Raw genomic sequence first — 10,337 nt, forward strand, 5'->3', positions numbered from 1 at the left:
ACATTTCCTTTTGCTGGCTACCACATTCCTTTGTGATTACATCCTCTAATCCAGGGGTGGGCAAACTTTTTGACTCGAGGGCCACAATGGGTTCTTAAACTGGACTGGAGGGCCGGAACAAAAGCATGGATGGAGTGTTTGTGTGAACTAATATAAATTCAAAGTAAACATCATTACATAAAAGGGTACGGTCTTTTTTTTTTTTAGTTTTATTCATTTCAAAGGGGCCGGATGCGGCCTGCGGGCCGTAGTTTGCCCAGGGCTGCTCTGTCTCTATCTTCACCTTCTCTTGTGGTGTTTAATGTCACCCTGCCTCTCTCTTAAAAAGACACTTGGGATTTGATGTAGGACCTGCTTAAATAAAACAGGATAATCTCCTCACATGAAGATCCTTGACTCAATCACAAATACAAAGACCCCTTTTCTTTATAAGGTAACATTTACAGGTTTCAGAGATGAGGACCAGGTGTCTCTGGGTGGCCATTATTCAGTCTACTACACGCTGGACGGAACCTCTGAGATTTCTGAGTGTGGCCCAGGATTCGCGGTGTCCCCACGGAGAACGGAGGTTCAGGGAAAGGGACTCATCTAAAACTGCTCAGGAAATAAGGGGAAGATTTAGGTCTAGACCAGCCGTGGGCAAACTACGGCCCGCGGACATTTACAGGTTTCAGAGATGAGGACCAGGTGTCTCTGGGTGGCCATTATTCAGTCTACTACACGCTGGAGGGAACCTCTGAGATTTCTGAGTGTGGCCCAGGATTCACAGTGCCCACATGGAGAATGGAGGTTCAGGGAAAGGGACTCATCTAAAACCGCTCAGGAAATAAGGGGAAGATTTAGGTCTTTCAGTTCCAATCTGGTCTTTGGTCTCTAGTTCAGGTGCCCCCCATCTTCTGCTCAGAGAACTGTCACAGAAACCCTGTCATAGCTTTTCAAGATGAAAGATCGCATGCTGTAAAGCACAGTCGGAAATTTCAGGGTTAGCTGGAAGATGTGCCTTTAGTTCATACCCTACTGGGAAGTCTTGGTACCACTGCAAGTGGTTGGGAGTCCACATTTCCCAGAGAAGAGGCTGAATTACAGAGGTCACTACATAGTTACCCAAACTAATGGCCACTTACTTACTGGGTTAGCTCCAAACCTGCTCTCAGGTAAAGGCCTGCATCACCCAAGGTGTAGAGTTCCCTGGCTCTACTCCAGTTCTGGCTGGGCCAGAGAAAGAGAGTGACAAGTGTTGGGCATATAACCTGTGTTCTACAGCCTGAACCTGTGTTTCTTCATCTCACCACTATTCCAAAATTGGAATTTGTGAAACAAAGGAATAGGGAGAGAGATATAATTGCAAAAGCATGGGGTCAGGAGTTGAAAGGTAGAGATACATGCCCAGAAAAGCACACTGGAGTCTTAATTTCCTCATCTCTACAATGGGGATGAAAAGGACACTATTTCATAGGGCGACTGTGAGGATCAAATGACATAACACACATGCCCTTTGCAAAATGGAGTCACTATGAAGATGCAATTTGGGTAGCACCACTCTTTGGATGGCTGAGAATGCTTCCTCCTTCTTCTCCTCATCACAACAATGACTATAATAGCAAATATTTATTAAGCAGTTACTGTGTGTTAAACACTGTCCAAAGAGCTTTCCAGGGACTACCTCATTTTCAACAATTCTCTGAAGATACTAACTACAATCCATTACGAGCTACTGTACACAGTGGAAGTTCATACATTTACTAAACTGCAGATCTCAGATACAGATATGCATAGAGACATGCTCTGAACCACCTCCTAAACTTCTGCCCAGGAATTCTTCAAACAGACCTTATGCACTCCCCAAGCCCATTTCTGTCAACTCTCACATAGGCAGCCCTACTAGGGCAGGCGAGAGACTGATGGGCAGGGAAGTCACCATTTCTGGTGACTTAAAGGCGAGCAGTGCAAACAGTGGCATAACTTCATGATGCACACGCCTGTGATGGCCTTCAGTATTTGGTCCTCACTCAGTGGAGTATAACAGGAGACGCGGAGGGGTCTTTGAGAGCAGGCTTTAGACTGATTCGTCCACTCCTTTATCATGTAGACTATCTACATCTAGACCTTGGGCTGAGCATGTCACATTGCTAGGAAGTAAGAAAGGTAAATAAGTTCCCTGCCAGGGGGACAAGCACAGGTTCTTCAAGAGCCCATAGGTGGGACACCTAACTTAGCTAAGGTCCTTGAACAACAACAACAACAACAACAACAACAACAACAACAACAACAGAAAGAGTCATGAAAGAGGGGGAAGGGCAACTGAGGCACAGGGATCAGCATAGGCCAGTGGTTGGCAAACTGCGGCTCGCAAGCCACATGCGGCTCTTTGGCCCCTTGAGTGTGGCTCTTCCAAAAAATATCGACTTCTGCACATGGGCCACAAAGTTTCAATCGCACTGTACGTGCGTGCCCGCACGTGGTATTTTGTGGAAGAGCCACACTCAAGGGGCCAAAGAGCCGCATGTGGCTCATGAGCCGCAGTTTGCCGATCACTGGCATAGGAAAAGACAGGGCTATGAAAACCAAATAGTACATTTAGGAAACTGCATAGGGCTGAGTATGAAGTGTGAGGCGGGAAGCATATCATGTGGGGGTCTGACCTGACATTTATGATGCCCACCTGATAGGTAAACCAGTCTTACTTTTTTTTCTCCTCCCCACCCCAGAGCAGCACATAGGAGACACAGGGATGATGTTCACAGTCGTAAAACACTCCCATTTGCAGAACTAATATTATGAATAACTCATTTTTGCCTATACCCAACCCCTGCTCATTTATGGTAAAAGACTCTCTCCTTTGCATTTGGGGGCTAAAAACAAAAAGGTTTTCCTGTAGTAGTTTTCACTTCTAAAGTACTGTGCAACTTTCTTGCTTATCAAGTCCATTTTTAATTCCGCCTCCTCCCACAATGAAGATCCACAGAGCAGGGTTTCACTGAAGTTTCCATGCACCTAGCTAGGGCTGACTCCATGCTGGCACTACATAAACACACTATTTGTTAAATGAATGCTGGGTGTGTGACCCAGACAGGGCAAATAAAATATCTTACTAGAATTGCTATGGTTTCTCAGAGAGACATTGTATTTCTTAGATCATATCTCCAGGGACAATATAAGCCTAGACTTGCTATCAATGACTGTCTTTGCTACCATATGGAGAGATTTTGCTAGAGAATTAAGACAATAGAGAGACAGAAAGAGAAAAAGGGGGGTGAGAGAAGGAAGGCAGAGAGAAAGGGAGAAAGATAAGATGACATTTCATTTCCTGAGTAGACTCTTGCCTGAAGTCAGATACCCCTGGGTTTCTCATTGATGAACGGCAACATTGCGGGGAGGAAGTGAGTGAGTTGGGCTCATTTGTAGCCCTTGCACCCAAGACAATCTTGACTTACAGATCTCAGCTTATGTATAATTCCCAGCTGACTCACTGTACCGTCCTGCATACCCCTATTTCAAGAAAGCCCATCCTGGTGTAGGTGATAAGAATGATATGAACCTACAGTAATTTGTTCCCAAAATGTTAATCATTGGCAAATTCTAGTATTTTAATGATCATTCCTTACAAATTGTTTGAAATACACCTTAATTCCGATTGCATACTTCTGTAAGGTTGATACACCAGGGCCAACCTCCTGATCCAGTTCCACCAAGATCACAATCTCAAATGTCCGGATGACATAATGGCTGGAGGAGAACCACTCTAAGGGAGTAGGGGAGCAGGTGGACCACAGTGACCTAGAAAGTTTTGTTTTCCTAAAATGAGCAATTCCCACCTACTTTTGCTAGGCTAGAAAACAGGCCAAGTGTTGCCACTTCTTTTTTTAAGAACAACTGAAAATCCAGAAGTTTTATGAAATCTCCCAATTTAAAAATTGCCCATGTTTTCCATCCTCTGAGAGCCAAAGAAATCATGTATAGGGGTCACATTTAGCTCACAGGTTGCCACTTTCAACATCTGACTTTTAACCCTCTTTCTGCCACGTCCCTCCCACGTGCAATGGAAAGTGATTTGGGCAGCCTTGCCTTCAGGGTTTCAACTGACTTTAGGAATGGACTTGAAGCTGTGTGAGTTCATTCTGTATGTAGCCTATTCTAAATGAACAGCTAACAAGACCAAGGGTAGCTTGAACTAGCCCTCTGTTTTTTTTATAACCTAGACACACATTGCAATCCCATCCTCCTAACTAACCCCCCGGCCCGATGCCTGATTTCCTAAGGGTGACTGTGAGTCACCGGTGCCAGAGCCAACAAGGACTCCGTGGTCAGCCAGCCCACTGCCTCATTTCCTGGCAGGAAAGTGCACAAAACCTTCCAAGACCGATACGTGTCCTCTCACTGCTACCTGAGTGCACAGCCCACTCTTCACAGCCCGAGAGCCAAGGCCGTTCACTCATTTGGTGACATTTACAACAAGGAGCAATGAACTGAAGGCCCTGCTCTGGGCCGAGGGGAAGAAGGGCTAATGGAAATTTGCTTTGCGGTTACTGTAGGTAATTCACCATACTGATGAGAACTGAATATTGATATTTTTTAACCAGACTTGGGTAAAAAGACTGTTTTAGACAATCTAGTTTTTCGGTTGGGTATATTCAAGTGCTGATATTAATAATTAATTCCCACCTGAAATATAAACTCAGAAAGAAATGATATTACAGTGTTTTTCAAACAGAGAGAGAATGTGGCCCTGCATTGCTTTTTTCTGCCCTTCAAGAAAGACTACACAGCTTCCAAACAGTAAAATCAAGGTTAAATCCTTTTATGTTGCCTGTAGTACACAGAATTACCAAATCGCCTCCAAAAAAATTAATTTAAGAAAACCCTAAAACATTTTGTTTGGAGATTCTGTTTCAGTCCCTGGGAAGACTCAGTAATTACTTCCTCTGTACCTCAGAGCAGATTTTTCAAGCAAAGTCTAGTACCAACATAACACAGATGATAGCCGAAGATGGATGATATCATAAACAACCTTCAAGGTCTTTTCTGTTCCTGATAGGTGGACCTAAACTCCTGGTATGCTGGCATTTATTTGTTAGCATGTTTATGCATTGTTCTGGGATTCTCTGTTAATCGAGTGTCACTATATGAGCAACCCACTGCACATTAGACATCTTTTAAAATTAATTACCAAGAGGCATGCGAGATGCCTATTGGCAAGCTTCCTCCTCCCCCTCGATATTCTACTAATGGCCATCACAGCCAACACATGAAGTGTGCCTACGCTGAAGAGACAGGCACGGGCATGCTGGCTGCTATCCTTGAATTAATTTGAACTAGTGACCCATTTCCAAAGTATCGTTTAAAAAGTTTCAAAGCTACTTTGACTTTCTCTTCCTGAATCCTAGGAATTGTTTTTCCTTAAACTTTTATTAAATGTTTAACTTTATTCGTATCAGGGACTTCTTTAGTAGAAAAAAATTAATAAGTGAGATTGTCCCAGCTCTAGCTACATTCAGCAAAAGAGATGAAAACAGTGTTCCTGCCTTCAGAGAGCTAAAAAAAAAAAAAAAATTACCTGCAGATGGGAGATCAGCAAGCATGAAATGGCCTAAAAGCAATTACAGTACAGCCTCCTTTAGCGCCATTGAGAGGTTCTGTGACTTTAAGTGAAACAATGTATAATGAAACCAACGTTACCATAGGCTAATTGATATAAACAAGGGTTAAGTTCCTGTGGCATCTCATCAATGTTATAAAGAAATGATGCCGAACAAAATGATGTTACTTGAGAACCTGCAGTAGGTGATAAAACCTGTAGCAAAGACCATGAGGGCCATGAGATCTAATAGGAAAGCTTTGGAAAACAGAAAGAGGCCTTGGTTCTGGAGCTGAAAGTCAGGGTTAGATTAACCAGTTATTTGCTACATGGTTACTGTGATGATCACCTCACTAGGCTTCCGATTCTTTACTTGTAAATTGGGGGAAGAAATTACACCTTCTCTCCCAAGCTGTGCTGATTAAGTACTCTACGAAGTAGGCAGAATAGAAAGTATCATTGCCACTTTTAGGACACACAACATCGGATGGGCAGTGGTGTAGCTCACTCCAAAACTAAGACAGGGGCACCGGAGGCATGGCTTCCTCATCTGTAACAGGGGAGTAATGATTTTAGTCACTTTTCTATATGAAAGTTAAATTAGGTAGCAAATTTGAAAGAGTCTAGCATAGTGTTTGACTCAATACAGGTTTTTTTCAATTAAACATACAGGTTACAACAAGGTGTGTCTTGTTTGGGTTTCTATATTTATAGTTACTATGTCCTATATAATAAAGAGCTAATATGGTAATTAGACTGAAGAGTGGAACGACCTTCAGGAATGACCTTCTGGAATTACCAGTGGGTGGGGCCACGAGGGCCAAGGCAGCCGGGACTGCGAGGGCTGAGCCCCTTGCACAGATTTCGTGCACCAGGCCTCTAGTTATAATATAATCATGAATTTGTTCACATGCCTGTCTTCCCTCCCCAATTTTGGGCTCTTTATGAAGAGAATGTGGGTTTCAGTTAACTGAGTAACTCCAGATTCAGCAGTTGGTAGATGTTTACTAAAGTTTTGCTGAATGAATACATGGCCCTATGAGAAAGAGAAAAGAAATTATATAATCCCCATTTCAAAGACAAGAAAATAGGCCAGAAAAGTGAAGGTGCTGGCCCAAAGTCACAGGGCTAGGAACTGGCAGGGAAAGACGAGAACCAAGACATGTGATTCAAATTCATGCTGTCTTCGCTTAGAAAGGCTATGCACACGTCAGATTAGCATTCACTTACTAAAAATCAATGGTGCATGAGGCAGGGAGGAGAAGGTACAAAGATCCAGCCCTGCAGGGCCACTGACCCAGCTTGGGACCACTCAGAGGTCAATCCCAGCCCAACCCTTCCCTCTGCCCAGTCCTGTTTCTGTCATTTCCTCCACAGGTGTTGAACCTGAGGACACCACCCAGTAAATGTCCAACTCACAGATCTACTCTGAGCCCGCTTTCTGGGGGACCCAAACTGTGACAGGCTTTTGCTGGACAAAGGGGGCCCAACTGATTCCCTGGCATAAACCTTACAGGTTGCCTGTAGCAATTTTAAAACAGCCCAGGTGGCTTCCCTGTACCATCCGGCATGCTTCTGGTCACCTACCTTCACAGATGTGTGTGCAGGGAATGAAAATGAATTTTTATAGTGACCTCTGCAGTATATAATTAGTAAGATAATTCTGCAGCTAAAAATTCTTGTGTATATCATCTATTGATTTTATGTGTGCCTCATTTCCATAAAACACTATATAATCATAGTACACTGTGTTTGAGCACCATGTAAATCATAAATACGTATACATATGCATGCACACATATATTTCCATACACATATGAACATGTATGTATAATTTATCTTACCGAGGGCTAGCTCTATGCCAGGCACCATGATACATGCCTGACAGGAGTTAATTCACTGGGCTCTCAGAGGGAGGCACAATGACTTCTATTTGTTTTTTTAGATGCAAACATTAAAGCCTAGAGGGATCCTCATAAAGACTTCCCAGCTAGAAGAGTTGATGCCTTGGCTCAAACCCAGGACCACCACACTTCAGGACCACCAGACCTCTGGCTTTCCTGGCTGTGACAGGTCCCTTGTGCTTTTAATCACTACACCATACTGAACATTAATTTGAGCAAATTTCTTACAAAAATCTGTGAATTTGATAAAAGAATAACAAAAACAAAATGAGACTCACTGGTTCCTCATTTTATAAACTTGGCTTTTACGTAGTAAATATTTCCTTAAATCAGGAGACACCAAGAAATACAAACAGGTGAAAGTCACCAAGCTTTTGGGAAATACATCACATTGTCCTTTGTAAGAGCGACATCTTCTCGTGAGCTTCGCTTTATAATCCTTTCTATGTAGAGTAATGGAGCATCGCAGCATACACACACCTTCAGCTACAAGAATCTGTAAGCCAACACACACTCCACCAAGTTGTGACTGTGAGAACACACCCCCAGAAGCCAGGAGATAGGCACTGTCAAAGGAAGGGCTGATTCCATTGAATATTGATTAGCCTCTAAAAAGAGAACTGAGATGGAAAAAACATCTCATAACTGATAAATGTATTGCTATCATAACATCAACAACTTGACTTCAATCAAAACTCTATTGGTTAAATTAAGTTCTCTACATAAAAATGTCAAATGTTAGAATTTCACTATCACAGTGAGTAATAGCTTCAAAATGTGGCTAAGCTGAAGAATTCAATGATACCATCCTTAGAAATGGCTTTATGGGATTGCTAGGTCTGAAATCATAAATCTCTATTAGAACGTGAAATTTCCATTGGTTTGGGTTGCATTTCTCAGTGCACCATCATCCCAATCTAAGCCATCTAGACCATTTTTGTATTGTGCTGCTACCAAAAAGAACATAAGTATTTGTAGTGAACATTCCTAGAGTTCTCCCTCAATCACAGAGTGATATGAAATTGGACACAAGAAAATTTGAATTTATAACACTTCTTTCAGACTTTCTTTGATGATAAAGTAATAGTCTTCAAGGTTTTTTAAGCCCTAGGTCCTGTGTATTTTCTGGATTGGATTATTACACCATTAGGCTTTATTTGAAGTACAAAACCATTAAAAACTAACAAGGATATAGAAGTCAGACCCTATGATGATTCACCTTTTAAATGAGCTAAGTCATAAGATTCATTGCTGGGAAAACACACACACACACACACACACACACACACACACACACGTATAAAACATCTGAAGATATTGGGATTGCTCATATATTTAGTAAATGCTTCTACATTTAACCTTGAAATTTTATTTTCAGAATGCCTTTCCACCACTTACAAATGTATCCATGTGATTTTTTTTTTCAATCCAGCTTTTAAGATGAAAGTAAGCCTTTCTTGAGCACGATTTACATTTTGTTCATTTGTTCCCCACAAATTATATTTTAAGCTCAATATTCTGATTTATGAAGCTCCATGTCCTTGTCTTCCCATAAGAAAAAGACACATTTCCAAGATTAGATTCTAAACAATCCACCGCATGTGATTATTAAAACACAGGAAAGTTCGAGGTGAAAAAAAAATCATATGCCCACAAAAAGAAATAATTCAGTATTTCAAAATCATTGAAATTAGAGATGGAAAAGGCTTATTAGGTCATCAATCAAAAAAGAAGTACATGCATTTGATACCCAGATTTAATATGCCAGAGATATTGGGTCACCCGAGATGCCTCTAATCTCTTGATAAAGTGGAGAAACTAAAAAAGAACACTTAAGGAGCAGAGCCCTTAATCAAAGGCAAGTCCTCACAGATCAAAATATCAGAGAGAAATATGTAAGATGCCGGGGAGAGGCAAATGGAGCGATGACACTGAACTCTCAAGGAGATACAACTTGATTGGAAAGTTCTCTAGATGGAGAGGAAGTCATGTATGATAGCCGTGACATTCATGCTGACAGTGTCCAGGGATGGGCTTTACAAGGGACCTGTCACAGCCGGGAAAGCCAGAGAGGTCAAAGGCTAAAGGTTATTATTGTGTGTAAAACCCCAACCTTTCATCTAAGGAATGTAACAACCCTTAGAAACCTGCTCTGTTTTCCTTCCAGTGAAGAGCAAAGGCCGGTAGTAAACATTCTTCTGAGTGTGTGTGTTGGGGAGGGTAAAAAAACTGGGACTGATAAAGCAAACACATACAGAACAGATGCTGGCATCTGCCAAGTCAGCAGACTTCTCCAAATCTTTAAGTATCTTCACATCTCACCACATGACCTTAGATAACACAAATCTTTGGTAAGCCAGAGTCCGGTTCATCTTTTATTTCTTCATTAGAAAAACAACCTGACACCAGTAACTAGTTGCTACAAGCCACCTGAAAAAGAGAAGCCTGCCAGAATACATAGTGAAATGGGGTTCAAAGAAGCTGCTGGGGAGCAATCTCTAAAATGTATCAGAATCTCCTCAAGAGTCCACCCACACGCCCTGCCCTGGGAATTGGGTACAAAGTTTCTCTCCTGATTTCTTGCATCTCTCCACATACACTGAGGTGGGTACCTGCGGAGGTGACTGGCCAGCCTGCCAATTCCTTTAAGGCAACTCTGAGAATTCCGGAGGATTTGTTCATTTCAGCCAGGTCCCTGTTGCAACTGGGCTAAGGAAAACAGAGGTAATCAGATAAAATGTACCCTAAACTGTTGAGCAAATTGGGCTAGAATTCTCAGTGGCAATGGGGAATAGGTCTTCTATACTTTGATAAATTTTACGTGTGTGTGTTTAAATTGAGACAGTACAGCAGAATGG

At 42.1% G+C, this 10,337-nt stretch overlaps 1 protein-coding gene and 1 long non-coding RNA gene across 6 annotated transcripts in view; one reads left to right on the top strand and one right to left on the bottom strand.

Moving 5' to 3' along the window:
• SAMD12 (sterile alpha motif domain containing 12) overlaps window positions 1–10,337 on the bottom strand; it is a 347,492-nt gene that overhangs the window by 160,297 nt on the left and 176,858 nt on the right. The gene's annotated exons all lie outside the window — the stretch shown is intronic.
• Window positions 1,988–10,337, top strand: part of LOC106724694 — a 17,193-nt gene continuing 8,843 nt past the window's right edge. The window contains exon 1 of the long non-coding RNA XR_001360533.1: window positions 1,988–2,001. This is a non-coding gene — a long non-coding RNA (uncharacterized LOC106724694). The remainder of the gene's footprint in view (window positions 2,002–10,337) is intronic.

Source organism: Myotis brandtii, unplaced genomic scaffold, assembly GCF_000412655.1.
Source record: "Myotis brandtii unplaced genomic scaffold, ASM41265v1 scaffold931, whole genome shotgun sequence".
NCBI lineage: Eukaryota > Metazoa > Chordata > Mammalia > Chiroptera > Vespertilionidae > Myotis > Myotis brandtii.